Source organism: Pipistrellus kuhlii, unplaced genomic scaffold (genome assembly GCF_014108245.1).
Source record: "Pipistrellus kuhlii isolate mPipKuh1 unplaced genomic scaffold, mPipKuh1.p scaffold_m20_p_1, whole genome shotgun sequence".
Lineage (NCBI taxonomy): Eukaryota > Metazoa > Chordata > Mammalia > Chiroptera > Vespertilionidae > Pipistrellus > Pipistrellus kuhlii.
In genome coordinates, this window is record NW_023425404.1 from 145,224,430 (window position 1) to 145,244,011 (window position 19,582).

The 19,582-nt window shown below is 37.7% G+C and overlaps 1 protein-coding gene across 4 annotated transcripts in view; it reads left to right on the plus strand.

Annotated features, from left to right (window-relative positions):
- The window catches only part of FAM13A (family with sequence similarity 13 member A), a 233,136-nt gene that overhangs the window by 110,135 nt on the left and 103,419 nt on the right, over positions 1-19,582 (plus strand). The gene's annotated exons all lie outside the window — the stretch shown is intronic.

The window sequence follows — 19,582 nt, forward strand, 5'->3', positions numbered from 1 at the left end:
AGATGCAGATCAGTAAAACTATTTGAAATTGACTTGAAGTTTTGAGAATATTCTAATAGTATTGATTATAATATTAAAACAAATTATGTAATCAACTGAAGCCATCTTGGGCTCACAGTTAAAAGGTGGAAGAGTTACTTTTGGGATGCCTTTTCATGGCATGGTCAGTCATTATTATCTTCAGTTAAAGTGGACATCAGAATTGTTACTAGAACCAACTCTCACAAATTTTGAATGTTTCCTTTTAACCATTACGTTGCACAAAGCAAACTTCTTTGGTATACTTAAAACCAAAAGCATGCAATTTAAAATAATTAAATAAATTGGACTTTGAATCTTATTTACTCATAGCATAAAGAATATTTCCTTTTAAGGATGTTTTTATTATAACTTAAAACCTATTTCTGAAATTAAAAAAAATCATTATAAGACAGCTCTAAAGAATTAAAAGATATTTAAGGCATTAAATAGATGAGTGATATAGTCAAAGAGATTACCACTTTGTTGGTTTTTCTAAATATATTTTTACTGATTTCAGAGGGGATGGGAGAGGGAAAGAGAGCTAGAAACATCAATGATGAGAGAGAATCATTGATCGGTTGCCTCTGAGTCCACAACCTGGGCATGTGCCCTGACTGGGAATCGAACCGTGACCTCCTGGGTCATAGTTCGACGCTTAATCACTGAGCCTCATCAGCCGGGTGAGGTTACCACTTTGGACTGCCTTATAGAAGAGGTGGAGTTTTAGCTTGATTTAAAAGCGGAAGATAATTTAAATTGGAAGAAAATGAAGATAAGGATCTTATAGATGGGCCTAGTTAGGAGGCACAGTGAGTGTTTGGGAAAATAAGGCTGGGACAGTAGAGTGAGGCCAAACCATCGGAGACCTTGAATGCTCGTTGGAATTACTTTTACATTCAGTCTTTCCTTCCTTGAACAATGTTTAGCACTTAACCTTCTGGTTCTAGGACAGGGGATGAAGCAGTGAACTAAGTCAACCAGGCCTTTGTGTTTATGGCCCTTACATTCTATTCCTTAAGAATTTTTTCCCCCATATGAATTTTTGGACAGTTTGTTCTAGATCTGTGAAATATTCTGCTGGTATCTTAATGGGAATTGCATTGAATCTATAGATTGCTTTGGGTAGTATGGACATTTTAATGATGTTGATTCTACCAATCCATGAACACACTATATCAGTATTCTTCCATTTGTTTATGTCTTCTTCTATCTCTTTTTTCAATATCCTGTAGTTTTCCAAGTACAGGTCTTTTACCTCCTTAGTTACCAGTAAGTTTATTCCTAGGTATCTTAAAATTTTTTGTTGCACTGGTAAATGGGATTTTTTTTTATTCTTTATTGTTAAAGTATTACATTAGTCTCCTGTTTTTCCCCATTGACCTCTCCTCCAAGCACAAGCCCTCACCCCCCTACTGTCTGTATTCATTGGTTGTACTCATTGCATGCATACAAGTCCTTTGGTTGATCTCTAACCCCCTTACCCCCTGCTTTCCCTCATAGGTTGTACAGTCTGTTCAATGCTTCTATGTCTCCAGATCTATTTTTGTTCATCAGTTTATGTTGTTCATTATATTCCAGAAATAAGTGAGATCACGTGGTATTTATCTTTCTCTGACTGGCTTATTTTGCTTAGCATAATGCTCTCTAGTTCCATCTGTGCTGTTGCAAATGGTAAGAATTCCTTCTTTTTTACAACAACGTAGTATTCCATTGTGTAGATATAACACAGTTTTCTAATCCACTTGTCTTCTGATGGGCACTTAGGCTATTTCCAAATCTTAGCTATGGTGAATTGTGCTGCTGTGAACATAGAGGTGCATATAGCCTTTCTGATTGGTGTTTCTGGTTTCTTGGGATATATTCCCAGAAGTGGGATTACTGGGTCAAATGAGAGTTCCATTTTCAGTTTTTTGAGGAAACTCCACACTGTTCTCCACAGTGGCTGCACCAGTCTGCATTCCCACCAGCAGTGCACGAGGGTTTCTTTTTCTCCACATCCTCACCAGCACTTGATGCTTGTTGATTTGTTGATCATAGCCATTCTGACAGGTGTGAAATGGTACCTCGTTGTCATTTTGATTTCATCTCTCGGATGATTAGTGGCTTTGAGCATGTTTTCATATGTCTCTTGGTCTTCTGTATGTGCTCTTTCAAAAAGTGTCTATTTAGGTTCTTTGCCCATTTTTTGATTGGATTGTTTATATTCCTTTTGTAAAGTTGTGTGAGCTCCCTATAAAGTTTGTAGAGTAAACCTTTATCTGAAATAGCATTGGTAAATATGTTTTCCCATGCAGTGGCTTTCTTGTTGTTTTGTTAATGGTTTCTTTTCTTTCTTTTTTTTCTTTCTTTCTATTTAATATATTTTATTGATTTTTACAGAGATGAAGATAGAAGGATAGAGAGTTAGAAACATCGATGAGAGAGAATCATCGATCAGCTGCCTCTTGCACACCCCCCACTGAGAATGTGCCCACAACCAAGGAACATGCCCTTGACCGGAATTAAACCCAGGACCTTTCAGTCTGCAGGCTGACGCTCTATCCACTGAGCCAAACCAGTTTCGGCTTGTTGATGGTTTCTTTTGCTGTGCAGAAGCTTTTTATTTTGATGTGGTCCCATTTGTTTATTTTCTCCTTAGTTTCCATTGCCCTAGGAACTGTATCAGTTGAGTTTTTTTTTTTTTAATTTCTCTTTCTGTAAGTTCATTATTAATGTATTTTTAAAAAGTCATAGATTTCTGGGTGTTAATTTTGTATCCTGCCACATTGCCGAATTCATTTATTAAGTATTAACAGTTTTTTTATGTAGTCTTGGCCCTTACATTCTAGTGAGGGAGGCAATAGCAAGACATTAGGGGGGGGAAAAAATAGGAAAATGCCCATGAAGAAGGACATTTTAGCTTTAATATATGGGGGCACTGAGAAACTAAATCAGGTTCATGGCTCAAGGACAATTTTAGTTTGAGTAGGTAGGAAAGGCCTGAATTAAGATAAGAAGTGGGAGGAGGAGAGAATCTGTGAAGATCAAAGAAAGACTATTTCTACCCAGAAGAAGGACGGTAGGAAAACTTGGCTTCATCCTACAGGTCATAGGATGCCACTGAGAGTTTTAGCTGGGGAGGGATCCCTGATGGAAACCTTGGTAAGCTGGTAGATCAGGAAAAGTAATCTTGCAACCACATGCAGAGCTGGTGGAAGAGCGAGAGTTTGGAGGTAGTTATCCTGTTGGTTCCTTCAACAGTTGTTTATCTTTGTTGAGATCTAGTTATGTAGTACTTGCTAGATGCTACCTGGGGATTCAGCGAATAGAAGACATAAATACTGCATTTATGGGGATGGAGGACAAGTGAAGAAAAATTAAATAATTAAATAATTAAATAATACACATTTACTGTGTCTGTTGTGTACTAAGCACTGGGAAATATGGTTCTGGTGCTCTTCTTAAGAAGCTTCAACTATAGTTCACAGGGCCTGTGTGAGGACAGAGGAAGGAGAGAGACCATCTGGGGAGATGAGGATCAGAGAAGGTTTCTGAAAGAAGAGGACTTTGAAGTAAGGTTATGTAGAAGTTTAGTGGGCAGGGAAATCAAGATAAGGGTGCTCCTGGAGAGGAAAAAAAAAAAAAAAACATACAAAGACACGTGCAAGGACATGCAGGGCAGTGAGGAGGACGTTCAGGAGAGCAGCAGGTTCAGCAGTGGATTTGGAACGTTTGAATGCAGAATGAAGGAGAAGCTAAGGGTGGTTTAAGAGACGAAGCTAAACAGGTAACATCATGTACCCCTTATTAAGAAGTTTATATTTTTCTCTTGAAAATGATGGGGAGTGATTGCAGGAATGTAAATGGAAAGATGATAGAGACAGAATTGTATTTTATGAAAGATCCTGTGGCAAGCTGTGCAGAAGGAAAAATCAAAGAGAAGAGTAAGAGGTGCTGGGAGAGCCGCAAAGAGGCATGTGACAATCCAGGGAAACAGCCTCCAGGAAGGTATTATCATCACTGAGGACAAGGACACTCAGCTTATGTGTGCGCCTTTTGTGAGGGAGGGGAAGGAAAGGCTGTTGTTTAGAGAAGTGGACTCCATCCAGAAAGGATTCGGTTTTCCTTGGTTTTGCTTCATTTGGGGTATTATAATATGTTATTTTTTTTTAATATAGTTTATTGATTTTTTACGGAGAGTAAGGGAGAGGGATAGAGAGTTAGAAACATCAATCAGCTGCCTTCTACACACGCCCTACTGGAAATGTGCCCGCAACCAAGGTACATGCCCTTGAACGGAATCGAACCTGGAACCCTTCAGTCCACAGGCCAACGCTCTATCCACTGAGCCAAACCGATCAGGGCCTGAGGTATTATAATATTTTAATGAACGAAATGTTCGCACATCAGTAAGCATAGCAAGTTGAGTTTATGGAGAGATGGAAGCTGATGATACAGGCTAGGAGATAACACAACAAGGACCTCTAGGACAGAATCCAGAGACCAGGTAGTGACCCCTGCGGAAGGCAGGTGGGCACCTTGTGCACAATGAGGTGTGTCCCACATGGTAGCCTCTGTGAATGAGCAGGCTCCCACCTGGTGTTGTAGAGTGAAGTCTAGGGACTAGCCCTGGGGTCCGCAAACGGGCTGGCGAGCCACATGTGGCTCTTTGGCCCCTTGAGTGTGGCTCTTCCACAAAATACCAAGGCCTGGGCGAGTCTATTTTGAAGAAGTGGTGTTAGAAGAAGTTTAAGTTTGAGAAATTGGGCTCTCAAAAGAAATTTCAATCGTTGTACTGTTGATATTTGGCTCTGTTGACTAATGAGTTTGCCAACCACTGGTCCAGCTGTTCCCAGAAGGAAGGGCGTGATCAGTAGAGCTAGCTGGGGTCAGTGAGGAACACTTGAGAAAAGAAGGGGGGGCACCGGTACAAAACACTGTGCATTTTTAACTTTTCCTTCTCTGGTTTAAGAGCCAGGGTCAAGTGGCTGGCTAACAGGAGCTGGTGTAGATGTTATCTTCCCAAATTAGTTTGTAAAGAATTATGCTAAGAATGCCTGAAGTCAAATAATGAAAGAAAAATTCAAATTTGTTGTTTGTATCAGTTATTTTTATTCATCGAGTCAGAAAAAAATAAACACTTTTCCTGCTTCTAAAAGTAACAAGAGAAGAATGCCATGGTTAGAGAATGAATTCGTACTTGTGAGATAACTCAAGTGAGATTATGGAGAGACGGCCCAGCTAACGTTGCTCTAACCACACTTTGTTCCTCTGGTCAGCATATCCCAGTTAAAACAAATGCTTACGAGCACATATGAATTTCTTGTACAATTTCCAAGTTTTTTTAAAGGACAGCCTTGAAGGACTGACTCCTTCACACTCCTCAGCCTTACAGGTTTAAATGGAACAATGTGGTCCTTGTCAAAACCTGCCACCGGCCATTAAGCAGGCATGCCTTCAACTTCCTGTCTCTATTCACATCTGTAGTATCCGTTCAGAGATTTTCACTTCTTGTATACCTAGAATAGAATGTGAGGCAAATTGTCAAAAGACAAGTGGAGATAATTAAATGTAACTGAAAATGTTTTAAATCCTTTATATATTTTTGACGTAACAGAATAGCTATTAAGCACTTCATTTCAAAAATGAGCATTCAAAGGTATTTTCATTTGCAGTTATTTTCTGGAATAAGTTATTGGTTAATTTATAAATTTTAAATAGATAAAAATAGTGTATGTTTTCCGCGTGCACACACACACACACACCTTTCTCTCAATCTTTTCTTTACAGAAGCTGCCACTTTTCTCTTTAGCAGTGTATTAGTTTTCCTCGTCTTAAAAACAAAGGGGGCAATGTTAAAATATGTACACAGATAATAATTTAATAAATAAAAAAATTTAAAAGCAAAAACAAAAACAAAAAACAAAGGCTGGCAGTGTGTACTGAGTCTATTGTCATGCCCCTGTTCTCTAATACAATATTTACTTTGGCTTACCAACTTTTTTCAAGGAATTGTCAAGAAGCAGTAAGCTGGGCTTTTCCTAAAAAAATAACAAAACACAACTCAGCAAAATCTACTAGTTTTTTTTGTTTGACCTATGATCGTGTAAGTTTGATTGACTTTATAAAACAAAAAATAACATTCTGTTTGTACTTATTAAAATTAGTATGACACATTCACAGGGAACATTTTGGTTTTCAGCAGTTACCATATCAGTTAACAACAGAGATAAAACAAAGAAAGAACCATTGGTACTGAGATTTCCAGAGTGATGAAATATCCTATGACTTTTCAAAAACAGGTTAAAAGATTGATTTCTAGGGCTTTTCGGAAGTGGTTTTTGCCTGTGTTTTTGATAACTTAGAATTTTTAGAGTTTAGATCTTGTTCAGTATTTCCTCTCAGACTGAATCACTTTGATTTTTTTCTTCTTAGTTTCAATTCTTACACATAGTTCCATTGCTTCCTGAAATGTAATAGAATTATAAATTGTTATCAGCAAGTGCTTATTATTTTTCTGCTCTTCAGATAGTGGCAGTAAAAACAAAAAATAGAGGAGTAACACATTTTCAAATGTGATGTTTTGAGAGGCTAAAGAGGAGCTAAGTATCACTTATTGCTTATTGGCTAATTTATATCTTGAGGTATTATTTATTTAGATGAATAATATTTTTCCTATGTTTCTGTAATTGTTTAAAACTAGCACCGAAGACATAATTATATTAAAAATAATTTTTCTACTCTTCATAGAATCTCTTACGGTTAGAGTGGCTTCATGAGAAAAGCTTAAGGATAATGTCTTTTGATTTTGGTAGAGCTTAGTGATCTATTTTATACTAAATTCTGAACCAAAGACAGAGTACTTAGTGATATGTCCATTCATCAAAAGCATTAGCTAATCCATATGCATCATCTAAAACTGACAACAGCAATTTCTAAAATACTGCTAAGAATTATTTTCTGAAATTAAGATGTGTTCTTACTAAAATTCACCAGAGGCTGAAAAGCATAAATTCTCATCACGCATGCCTACTTTAAAGGAGTAACCCTTGCTCTTCTCCAAGGTGTAAGGACCATGTACAGGTCTGGTGGGTCCGAGGCTCTCACAGAGATGAGGTTGTTGGACAGGTGCATCCCATAAGCAAGGCTGGTCCAGTCCCTCTTGTTACACATGATGTGCTTATGTTTTTCCTTGTAAAAATACGGAAGAAGGAAATAATATAAAAGCAATAGGTATTAACTAGTATGTTAACCAACAGGCCATTTAAAGTTTTTTCTTGAAGGGAAAGTTACATTTCATCCTAAATGAGTGAAAGGACAAGCTTTGTGTTATATGTGAAGTGCAACATATTAAAATAATTTGAAACTTCAGAGGTGGCTCTCTTATTTTCTGTTTCAACATGTGAAAAAGATCAATCATCATTCTTTTCATGTTTTTAGCACTGTAACATAATATTGCTTTTAGAATTTCTAAATGTTAGAACTTAAAGAGAGAACAGGGTTAATATTCTTAGTCCTTTAGATGTTAAACAGTATTTATTGTAATGTTTAATTTGAAAGGTAAATATTTCCTTCAGTGTGTGATTTTCTTAAAGCCAAAGGGAAACTTCTAGTTTTGTTCTCTAAAGTCAGATTCGAGATTGAGAAACTATATATTACACACAATTCCACTTTATACGAAATGTCTAGAAAAGGCAAATTTATAGAAACAGAGTGTGATAGGCTGGGGGTGGGGGCCAGGGAGGGACAGAGATTAACTGTAAATATTCTGAAGGACCTTATTGGGGTCAGGAAAAATGTTCTGAACCCGATTCATGGTGATAGTTATACGACTAGTAAAGTTACTAAAAAAATCATCATACTGTACACTTGAAAAGTTAAATTTTGTGATATGCAAAATACCCCTCAATAACATTGTTTAAAAATTTACCAAAAAAGTTTGGGTAAGAAGAAATAGATATGCTTTAGCAAGACATCGCTTGATTGAAATTGCTAAAGCACAACCATTGTTATAAGTAAATGCTATTTGCAGAAAACATTGTGTTTGTTACATTTAAGAGAATTTGTTCCTTCTTTTCATCGAATGTACCAGTAACAGAACATGGTGGCAGAAATAAAGGCCAGGCCCTGAAGAAAGATGATTCATAGGAGAGAGAAGAAGAGGGGGAAGAACTCTCGGTTTTGTCATCCTGGAAAGATTCCAAGTTGTGGTTTACTGTCCTGTCATTTAAAGTTAAGAAGTGATCGGTATTTAAGGGAGTCATAGATACAGAAAAATCTCCCAACAGCTTGGGAGTGTCACCTAAAAGTCAGAGGTCCATTATTCATAAGTGAAAAACTTATCTAGCATGTTTCTGTTTCCACCCAAGTTCATGGTCTCCTTTCCTACAGATGAGTGTCCTATAGGCATACTAACAATGGAAGTTTGTATTTGGCTCCTACATAAAAACATAAAGCAATTAAGAGTGATTAAAATGCTTTTACTTTCTGTAATAAAGCTGAATAAATAGCTGAACCTATGATAATTATTTACCTAAAATAATATGATGAAGAATATAGAGTTAAAATATCTTTGCTTATGTTGCAGAAGTGTTCTTAATTGGTTAGGTAGGTGAGGGAAACTACAATAAATCACTTTCCAGTGTGCATTAGAGACAAATCTTTTCCTGGAAGAGCATGTTCTGCCTGAAAGTGAAAGGGTTGTTCTATCCTAACAGTGCTTTCTTGTCCATTTGTTCCATTTTTTAGTACTTTTGAATTACATAGGGAATACATGCTCCTTAGAAAAATTTAAAGCATTCCTGAAGTGGAACTTCAGTCTCTTGCTCTACAATTCTAATTCGTTCCTCTCTCCTCTAGAGGTAACTGTTATTGTAGGTTTGGTTATATATTTGTCCAGACTTCTTTCAATGTATTTGCATAGGGATATATTTTGTAAACTTTTTCACTTTTGAAAGAACAATTTTCATCATCATGAATGTATTATGGTGCTTCGTGCATTCCGGAAAATTTTCCGTTTCCTGTATTGTTTCTTTCTATTGTGGTGTTCCTTTCCTTTCCCCCTCTAAATCCAGTGACCTCCAAGTCTCCTTCCTTGATCTCTGGCTCCCCCTCTGTCAGCTGTCCCTTCCACAGCTAATCTAGTTTCAGAAGGATGATTTTCAAATCACTGTCTCAGTGAAACCACCTGAACTGGGTTCTGAGTTTCTGGTTCCTGCTACTCATCTCTACGTTAGCCTTTGCCATAAAGTCACCGCGCCCAAACACAACTCATTTTCTCACCTTTCCCTCTCAACTTGGCTAAGCTTCATTCTGTCAACCACTACACTCAAACCTTTTAGATAATCAGTTACTAAATCTTGTCACTATTTCCTTTTCAGTATCTCCAACATTCCCGTCTCCTCCCCCACCCCCAGCAATGATGGCAACCCCAATTTAGGCCTCCATCACCTCGTGATTAGATAACTGCTACATTTTATGCACTCCACTAACCTACTGGATTCATTTTCCTCACATGAGTTGGCTCTGAATCTTCACACAAGCTGGGACCAAGATATAGGAACAACTTTAACTCCTAATTCTAGAAATAAACCCATGCATATACAGTCAACTGATCTTTGGCAAGGACACCAAGAATGCACAGTGGAGAAAGAATAGTCTCTTCAATAAATGGTGAAAAAACTGGATTTCCACACACAAAAGAATGAAACTGGACCCCTATCTTAAATCATACTCAAAAATTAGCTCAAAATGGATTAAAGACCTACAGTACACATAAGACCGGAAGCTGTACCACTCCTAGAGGAAAACGTTTGGGAAAAGCTCCTCAACATTGGTCTTGGCAATGATTTTTTTTTTTATTTGACACGAAATCACTGGCAAAAAAACCCACAAAAATCAACAAGTGGGGAGGGACTACAAGGTTCCGTGCAGCAGAAGAAACCATCATCAAATTGAAAAGGAAGTTTATGGAATAAGAAAATACTTGCAATCTATATACCTTATAAGGGGTTAATATACAAAATATATAAGAAATTCATATAATTCAATAGCCAAAGGCAATATTCCAGTTCAATAATAGTTGGCAAAGGGCCTGAATAGATATTTTTTCATAGAAGACATGGGGATCTCCAGCATGCATATGAATACATGCTCAACATCTCTATTCATCAGGGAAGTCCAAATTGAAACCTCAAAGAGGTGTCATCTCACCCCTGTTAAGGATGGTGGTTTTCAAAAAAGCAAGAGTTAAGGGTTGGTGAAGATGTGGAGAAAAAAGGACCCTTGAACATGGTTGGTGGGAATGTAATTTGGTACAGGCATTATGGAAATCAGTGTAGAGTTTACTCAAAAAAGTTAAAATAGAACTACCATGTGTTCTAGCAATTTCACTTCTATGTCAATATGTATAAAGGAAATGAAATCAGTGTCTTAAAGGGATATCTACACCCTCATGTTCACTGCTGCATTGTTTGTAATAGCCAAGGTATGGAACCATTTAAGGATCTGTCAATGAATGAGTGAAAGGATAAAGAAAATGTGGTGTAAATAATATTCCATTGTGGTGTATATTGTGTGTATATGTATATATTTCTTGTATATATAATATGTATACATATACACAACCATATATATATAATATATATTTCTTGTATATATAATATAATGTATACATAACACACCACCATATGGTGGACATTATGCTAAGTGAAGTAAGCCTTACACAGAAAGATAAATACCATATGATCATATATGTGGTATCTAAAAATGTTGAACTTATTAAAGCAGAGTGGTTGCCAGGGATAGTGGGATCAAGGGAAAAGGTATTGGTCAAAGAGTGCAAATTTTCAGTTATAAGATGAATAACTTCTGGGGTTCTAATGTACAAAGTGATGACTACAGTTAACAATACTGCATTTTATACTTGAAATTTGCTAAGAGAATAGATCTTAATGTTCTCACCACACACACACACAAAAAAATTGTAACTATGTGAGGTGATGAATGTGTTAATTTGCCTGATTGTGGTAATCATTTCACAGTATAAACATAGATCATATGTACAATTTGTATTTGTCAATTATATCTTGATAATACTAGAAAAAATTATAATAGTTTCACATGTAACATTTTTTTGTCTGTATCATAGTTTTGTCAGATAGCCCTATGAAAAAAATTCAGATCTGAAAAGTAACCTTGGGTAAAGAAACCTTGACTCTGAAAAGGTTATTCGTTTCACAAATAGTTACTGAGTTAGATGAATTATTCAAGGTTGCATATTTAGTTGACAGGCTAAAATTAATATATGCCTTTCTGTTTATTTTACAATTATTTCCTGTCTGTCTTCTACCTTGAGTTACTTCATCCTTTTGTATGTTTATGTTTCTCTCTTCAGCCTGTGACTTCCTAAAGAAGAGAGGGACTGTGTGTGCTTTTTTGATGTTTTTTTCCTCATTTTTGTTGGTTTGTTTATTTTTGAATTCACAATAATACTTAGGAGGCCTATACTTTGCTGCTGTTGCCATAGTCATTATTGTTGTGATATTATTAGTTGTGCTAAATTTGGGTTTAAAGTCTATTATAGGAGAGATCCAAGATGGCTGCGCCCAGGTGAACACCTAGCCACAGCTGCACACAACAATTTCAATAAAATACAACTAAAATATAAAACGGACATTGCCCAGAACTACAGGAAGGTTGACTGACTGGAAATTCTACAGCGAGAAGCAAGGAGAAAACCAGAAGGAGGCGCAGAGGAGCTGGAAAAGCCCAAGAGGCGCCTGCAGCGAGCACTGAAGGACTCGCATAGGGCGGGGCTGACAGAAGCCAAAGCTGCAGGCTCCACCCTGAAACCCCGTCCCATCTGTAACTGCGAAATGCGACAACAAAATAGATCACAAACGAAAGAAATGGAGGACAAAAAGCGTATGGATATAGAGTTCAAATCTACGCTTATAAGGTTTTTCAAGAATTTCCTAGAAAAGATGGATAAGGCCTATGAGGATATGAAAAGAGATCAACTAGAATTAATAAGGAGACAACAAGAAATGATAAGGGATCAACAAGAAATAAAGAATACATTGTCTGAAATAAAAAATATTTTACAGAGTCCTAAAAACAGAAGGGAAGATCGCAAGAATCAAGTCAAAGATTTGGAACATAAAGAGCCAGAAGACACTCCTCCACAGAAGCTAGAAGGCAAGAGAATCCAGAAAATTGAAGATAATGTAAGAAACCTCTGGGACAACTTCAAGCAAACCAACATCAGAATTATGGGGGTCCCAGAAGATGAGAGAGAGCAAGATATCGAAAACATACTGAAAGAAATAGTGACAGAAAACTTCTCCCACCTGGTGAAAGAATTAGACTTACAAGTCCAGGAAGCACACAGAACTCCAAACAAAAGGAATCCAAAGAGGACCACACCGAGACACATCATTATTAAAATTCCAAGAGCAAAAGACAAAGAGAGAATATCAAAAGAAGCAAGAGCAAAGAAGGTAGTAACCTATAAAGGAGTACCTATACGATTGTCAGCTGACTTCTCAACAGAAACCATGCAGGCCAGAAGGGAATGGCAAGAATTATTCAATGTGATGAATAGCAAGTACCTACAGCCAAAAATAATCTACCCAGCAAAGCTATCACTCAGAATCGAAGGCCAGATAAAGAGCTTCACCAATAAAATAAAAAAAGCTAAAGGAGTTCATCACCACCAAACCAGAATTATATGAATTGCTGAAGGGGGTTCTTTCAGAAGAGAAAGTAAACAAAGATAAAAACTATGAACAACAAATACGTAACTATCAACAAGTGAATCTAAAAACCAAGGAAATTAAAAAAATCTGATGAACAATATTAACTGTTGAATATAATAGAATCAGAGGTATGGAAGAGGAGTGAACTGACGATTCTTGGGGAAAAGGGGAGAGGGGGATGTGGGAAGAGACTGAACATAAACTGTGCACCTATGGATGAGGACAATGGGGAGAGGGGAAAGGGCAGAGGGTGGGGTGGGAACCTGGTGGAGGAGAGCAATGGGGGGGGGGGGGAGAGGAACATTTGTAATAATATGAACAATAAAAACTTATTTAAAAAAAATTAAAAAATAAAGTCTATTATATTTATCTAGCTGACCTAGATCTCTCAGAGGTTGAAGTCTGATTCTAAAATTATATTTATCTATCTATTTATTTATTTAATTTAGAGAGAGAGAGGAAGAGGGGGAGAGGAAAAAAGAAGGCGGGGGAAAGAGAGAGGGAGGGAGGGAAGAAGGGAGGGAGGAAGAGAGAGAGAGAGAGAAGAGAGATCAATTTGTTGTTCCACTTATGCCTTGATTGGTTGAGTTTTGTAAGTGCCCTGACCAGAGATTGAACCCGAAATCTTGGTGTTATCAGGATAACCTCTAACTAGCTTAACATTTTTAAATTTCATGTATCACTTTTCTCTTTTGTGGTCCTTGGAAAGTGCCCATGTAAGTAAACCCTGTGCTGTCCACCCTTAGAGGTGCCACAGAAGTCAGGACAGCTCTGCCCTCTGATAGTCTCCACTTACTCTCTCTGTTCCATCTCTCCGGAGGGGTTCTGACCTTTCCGCTACAGTCCAATCGGTAACATGCTGCTTATTTACAGAGGAGAAACATATTGTTTTATGAGGCTCATAACATCTCTGTACGACTCTATGCCCATGGCAGAAAGTGTCTGTCCTGTGATGTGTGCCAAACAACACTTCATATTTTAGCCACATATTACAACAGTATTATGATACAAGATTCAGGCTTTCAATTATGTTAATAGAGAAGCAGTATTCAGCAATATTAACTGTACCCATTGTCCTTCAAGCTATCTAATCTATTAACTCCTGCAACTAAATGACTTTCTTCATTTCTGAAGTCCTGCCAGCAAGAGAAAGTAGTCGGAACTATCCTGTGTTTGCACTTCACCAAGAGCACTCCAATTACTTCCTGAACATGGCTTTTGTTTGTTCCCTCTAGTGTTTCACGCTCTGCTGCTTGGAGCCAAGTTTCACCATTTTTAACTGACTTGGGAAGCTGAAATACAATTAGGATTCTTAGCTACAAGACAATTAACTAATATAACTGGGAAAATTACCAAGTATTATAAATGTGCTGCTGACACTGTAGAGTTTACTGCACTAACTCCCAGATGAGAAAAAGAATTTAAAACTGCCTCATGAAAAAATTAGTGGTAAGCCTCACCACACGGTTCCCTTACAGAGCTACTGTTTTCTGAAGTGTTCCCACTGTATGACCTTCATCATAAAGATTTATAGAAAATTAAAAGGTTTGAAAAGGCCCCAAGGCCCCTGACTGGATTAGAAAAAATATCTAACTCTATCTCTATAGATAGTTTTCTAATCTCTTCTTAACCACCACTGCCTCCCATCATAAATACCCCAAGGTCTTTTTAGAGAAAGTATTTTATGTAAGCTGAATATTTATTAAAATGATTATTTTTTTTTTTTTAGTATTTCACTTCAGGCTCCTTTGATTCTTGCATTTTAAAGTGAAAGTCTCTTAATTCTTTCAAGTATTTTGATCAACAAAGAACAAATAGTTCTTTGCCCTTTCTACCAAAATCTACCACACAATACAATTGCTCTAACACTATTCAAATTATACTAGGATTCAAACTTCAATTATTATTTTAAAATTTTATTGTACTGATTTTTAGAACAAAAGAAGGAGAGAGCAAAACATCAATTTGTTGTTCCACTTATTTATGCATTCATTGGTTGCTTCTTTTATGTGCCTTGACTGGGGATCAAACCTAGAATCTTGGCATATCGGGATGATGCTCTAACCAACTGAACTACCCAGCCAGGGTTCCAAACTTTTATTTAAAAAAACAAATTTTTTAAGTCTCGTTGCAGCATCAGGTTCAAGAGAGAGAAGGTCAGTAAGGGTAAGGAAGTTTATTATCATACTTGCAGGTCATTTCTAGTAGATTACCAGCATCTCCCTGGATTCTGGTCTTAATTGAATTTATTTTAGTAATTCAAAGTCAACAAACTCCTAGTGGGCACTTTCTATGTATGACACATTTTGCACTGGGCTCTGAGAAGCCAGAGTAAATTAAGGCATAATTTCTAATCATTGGAGATCTCCCTGTCCATTAAATGAGACAGATTTATAGATAGTTAACAAAAATATGTAGTACAGAAGTTTTAAAAGCATAATAGAATTGCTGTAAAAGCAAAGAGGATTTCTCATTGAATAGATTTCAGAAGATTCAAGCCTATAGAAATTACCCCAATCTATCTCCCTGACTTACTCTTCTGTGGTTCTTTATCCTATACCCAGGCTACCTCACAACCACTTTATTTCAAATATATCCCAGAAGTTTCATCCCTCTGTATCCTTACTAATGTTGATCCCTTTATCTGAGTGCCCTTGTCCCACTTTGTCAATGGCCAGTTAATTTCATTTTGTCTATGAAGATATCTCTAGTGTCATCCATACTAATAAAAGGGTAATGTGCTAATTAGAGACAGTGTCTTCCAGAGGCCCTCCGAACAAAGCTGCAGCAGCTGCCTGAGGCTCAGGCAAGCCGCCGTGGCTGTGAGGGCTGAAGCTCAGGCAGCTGCGGAAGCCAGCAGTGGCAGCCGCAGAGGTGTGATGGGGCGTCACCTTCCCCTGATCAGCCGGGTCTGTGGGAGAGGGAGGCCAGAGGCAGCAGCAGCGAGGGGGTGATGGGGACAGGAGCCTTCCCCTGATTGGCCAGTCGCTCCCTGCAGCCAGTAGGACATCCCCTGAGGGCTCCCAGTCTGAGAGGGGGCAGGCCGTGCTGAGGGGACCCCCCTCCAGTGCACAAATTTTTGTGCACCAGGCCTATAGTTTCATATAAATATAAATATGCAATACATCCTTGTGTGTTTGTTTGCCTTCTTTCATTTAGCATTTGTCTTAAAGGTTCATCCATGTTAAAGTCTATAATGGTATCATTATTTTTTATGGCTGAATATTATTCTCGTGTGTGTGTGTGTGTGTGTGTGTGTGTGTGTGTTTTAGAGGCCCAGTGCATGAATATGTGCATGGGTGGGGTCCTGCGAGAGAGAGAGAGAGAGAGAGAGAGAGAGAGAGAGAGAGAGAGAGAGAGAGAGAAAGAGAGAGAGAGAGTGTGTGTGTGTGTGTGTTTTAGAGACCCTGGTGCATGAATTTGTGCATAGGTAGGGTCAGGCCAGCCTGGCCAGGGGGAGGGGACATGGGCTGTTGGCCAGCCTGCCTGCTTGTCGAACTCTTGGTTGAGGGGACAATTTGCATATTAGCCTTTTATTATATAGGTTATACACTTAATGGCCAGATTATTATGCATTCAGAGATCATAATAATCTGGCCATTCAGTGTATATTCTAAATACTAACCCTTATCAGAAATATGATTTTCTAATATTTTCTCATATCCTACAGGTTGTTTTCACTTTTTTAATATCCTCTAAAACACAAAAGTTTTTAATTTTGATGAAGTCAGTTCATCTATTTTTAGTTGTTTATGATTTTGATGTTCTAAGAGCCATTGCCTAATCCAAGGTCATGAAGATTTACAACTGGTATTTTTTTTTCTAAGAGTTTTACAGTTTTGTTCTTAAATTTAGGTATCTGGTCCATTTTGAGTTACTTTTTATATGTGGCTATGAGGTACAGGTTCGACATTCTTATTTTGCATGTGGATATCTGGTTGTCACAGCCACATTTTCTTAAAAAAACAATGCTTTTCACATTGAATTGTCTTTTTGGTCCCCTTATAAAAAATCTGAGCCAGATTTTAGAAAAGCAAAAACAAAAGTAAGTTAGCATCCTAGCTCTTCTCTTCTCTCACCCCCTTTGTTTTCTGAAAAGATGAATTTCAGTTTAATAGAGAAATGAACATGACTTAGATCTATAAATTATCACTGCAATCAAAAGATTTTATCTTATTTTACAACAGAAAAAAGCACAAACAAACCCTGCTGTTATCCTTCTACCTCTCAAATACCTCCCAAATCTATCATCATGCCCATATCTGTAGTTTTACATTCTTCCTTCTCCCCTATTACAATAGATGAACTAAATCTGTACCTCTCTGGGGTCAACCCTTGTGCTCCTGCTATGAATCCCATTACCTCTCACACATTCAAGGATTACGTTTCAGTAATTACCTCCCTCCTTCATGACATCAATTTCTCCCTTCTAGTTCCTGCCTATCAGTTAGAATCATGCTATATAGCTCTCAGTATTAAAATAAATAAATAAATAAATAAATAAATAAATCCTTCCTTAGAAACAATAGCCCTCTTTTCCTTTAGAGAAGAATCTCTGGTAAAGAATTATATATACTTGCTGGCCTCCTATCCTTTTTCTTCCATTCTTTCTTTAAAGCACACACCATTGAAATTGTTCTTGTTAAGGACATCAGCTATCTCCCATCTTACCAAATCCAAAGGTCCATATCTGCTGTTCTCATCTTTCTCTCTCTCAGCAGCATTTCACCCAAATGATTATCCCTTTTGAAAGGACTTCCAAGTCAGTGTGGCTCAGTGGAGCGTCAGCCTATGAACCAGGAGGTCACGGTTCTATTCCCGGTTGGGCCACATGCCCAGGTGGTGGGCTCTCTCCCCAGGGGAAGGAGGCAGCCGATCAGTGATTCTCTCTCATCATTGATATTTCTGTATCTCTCTCCCTCTCCTTTCCTCCCTGAGATGAATAAAGCTATTATATATATAATGTATATATTATATATATATATAATGTGTGTATACACACACACATACATAAATATGTGTATGTGTATATGTATATAAATACATCTGGAGTCTAAATTTTCAGTCTTAAATTATCTCACAGATAATTTTTTATTACAAAGAGAAAAGATCCTTTAACAATGGAGAATTTAGACAGTCACAACTTGAACCAAATGACTTATTATCATGGATAAAAATATAAGACAAGAACAAAAAAATATTTTTGAGAAATGGAAATGTCATAGAAATTTACTTGTTATTAAATGAAAAGAAAATGTTATAAAATTGTACATGCTGCATAATCCCATATTTTTTATTGTGGTAAAATATACATAGCATATTTTAAATACATTGAATTTTTAAAAATATATATTTTTGTTTTCTGAGAGGAAGGGAAAGGGAGAGAGAGAGATAGAAACATCAATGATGAGAGGGAATCATTGATTGGCTGCCTTCTGCATGTCCCTCATTGGGGATCGAGCCCGAAACCCAGGCATGTGCCTGGAGCAGGAATCTAACTGGTGGCCTCTTGGTCCATGGGTTGATGCTCAACCACTGAGCCACAACGGCTGGGCTCAAAGATTGGATTTTTAAGGATTTTTTTGGGAAATTCATATAACTTAAAACCCACTAGTTATATTGACACTTCAAGGCATTGCTACTGAGATTTTCTTTTTTCTTCAGAAAACAAACCATTTATTGTCTTACAGTTCTGGAGGTCAAATGTCCGAAAGGGGACTTATAGGACTAAAATCAGGATGTCTGCTCCAGGGAAACCCCCCTTTCCTTAATCTGACCCAGTTTCCAGGTCTGCCTGTATTTGATGGGTCCTAGTCTCTTGCTCCATATTCAAAGTGCATCACAACAGCTCTGCTTCCACTGCCCATCTCCTGTCTTAGACCTTCTGGCTTCCTTCTTATTGGGACACTTGTGATAGCGATAGCATTGGGTGGGCTGGGGTAATCACGGATAATCTCCTCATCACGAAATCCATAATTTAATCACACTGCAGTCCCTTTTCCCAGGTGAGATAAGGTACACATGGGGATTGGAATGTGAACTTTGAGTCTCTGTTTGATCTCCACTTTTGGTCCTCAGGTATCAGGGTTCTTTCCTGCAAGTTATTCCACTGATCATTCAGGAAGTTTTTCTGTATTTTAGTAGTAATTCCAGTTTGTTCCTTGGGGGCATGTCCCTGCAGCATCCACTTACTCTGCTGCCATTTTTAATCCCCTGATGTGTTTTTGTTTGTTTGTTTGTTTGTTTGTTTTTTGTTTTGTTTTTTTATTGTGACCTATTGATCGCACAATCACTGCTTCCTTTTATTTTGCTTTTAAATATGTTTTCACTTATTCTAATATTGGGTTGCTTTAAAGCAAAGCTTTCAGCCTTGTGTTGAAGTAAATCAATTCTACCAGACAATGTGTTGATATTGATTTTGTGCTCATGCTTACTATTTCATGTCTCAGAAATATAAAGCTTATTTCCTGTTTTATGGATACGGAAACAGCCAGTCAGTTACCATATCACACTAAACAATTCTGACATTTCTCTAAGGAAGCCCACTGAAGCCTGCTTCTCCTCTGCCAGAAAATAGCATTAAGAGGGTGAAAAGTCACTGGGACAGTTTAAGGCAGCTGATGTCAGGTGTGGCAGCAGCTGTTGTACGGGACATAACTTGTTTTATGAGAACAGAAACACCATTATCTGGCTCCCGAGGGAGATTTGGAGAAAGTCATGCCCGGGGAGTCCCATTCCAGGAAAATGTGCTCGAGCACTTACTCTTTGGCAGTGATCACGGACTGAGATTCCATCTGGCAAAATGATGGATTTTCGCTGGCCCA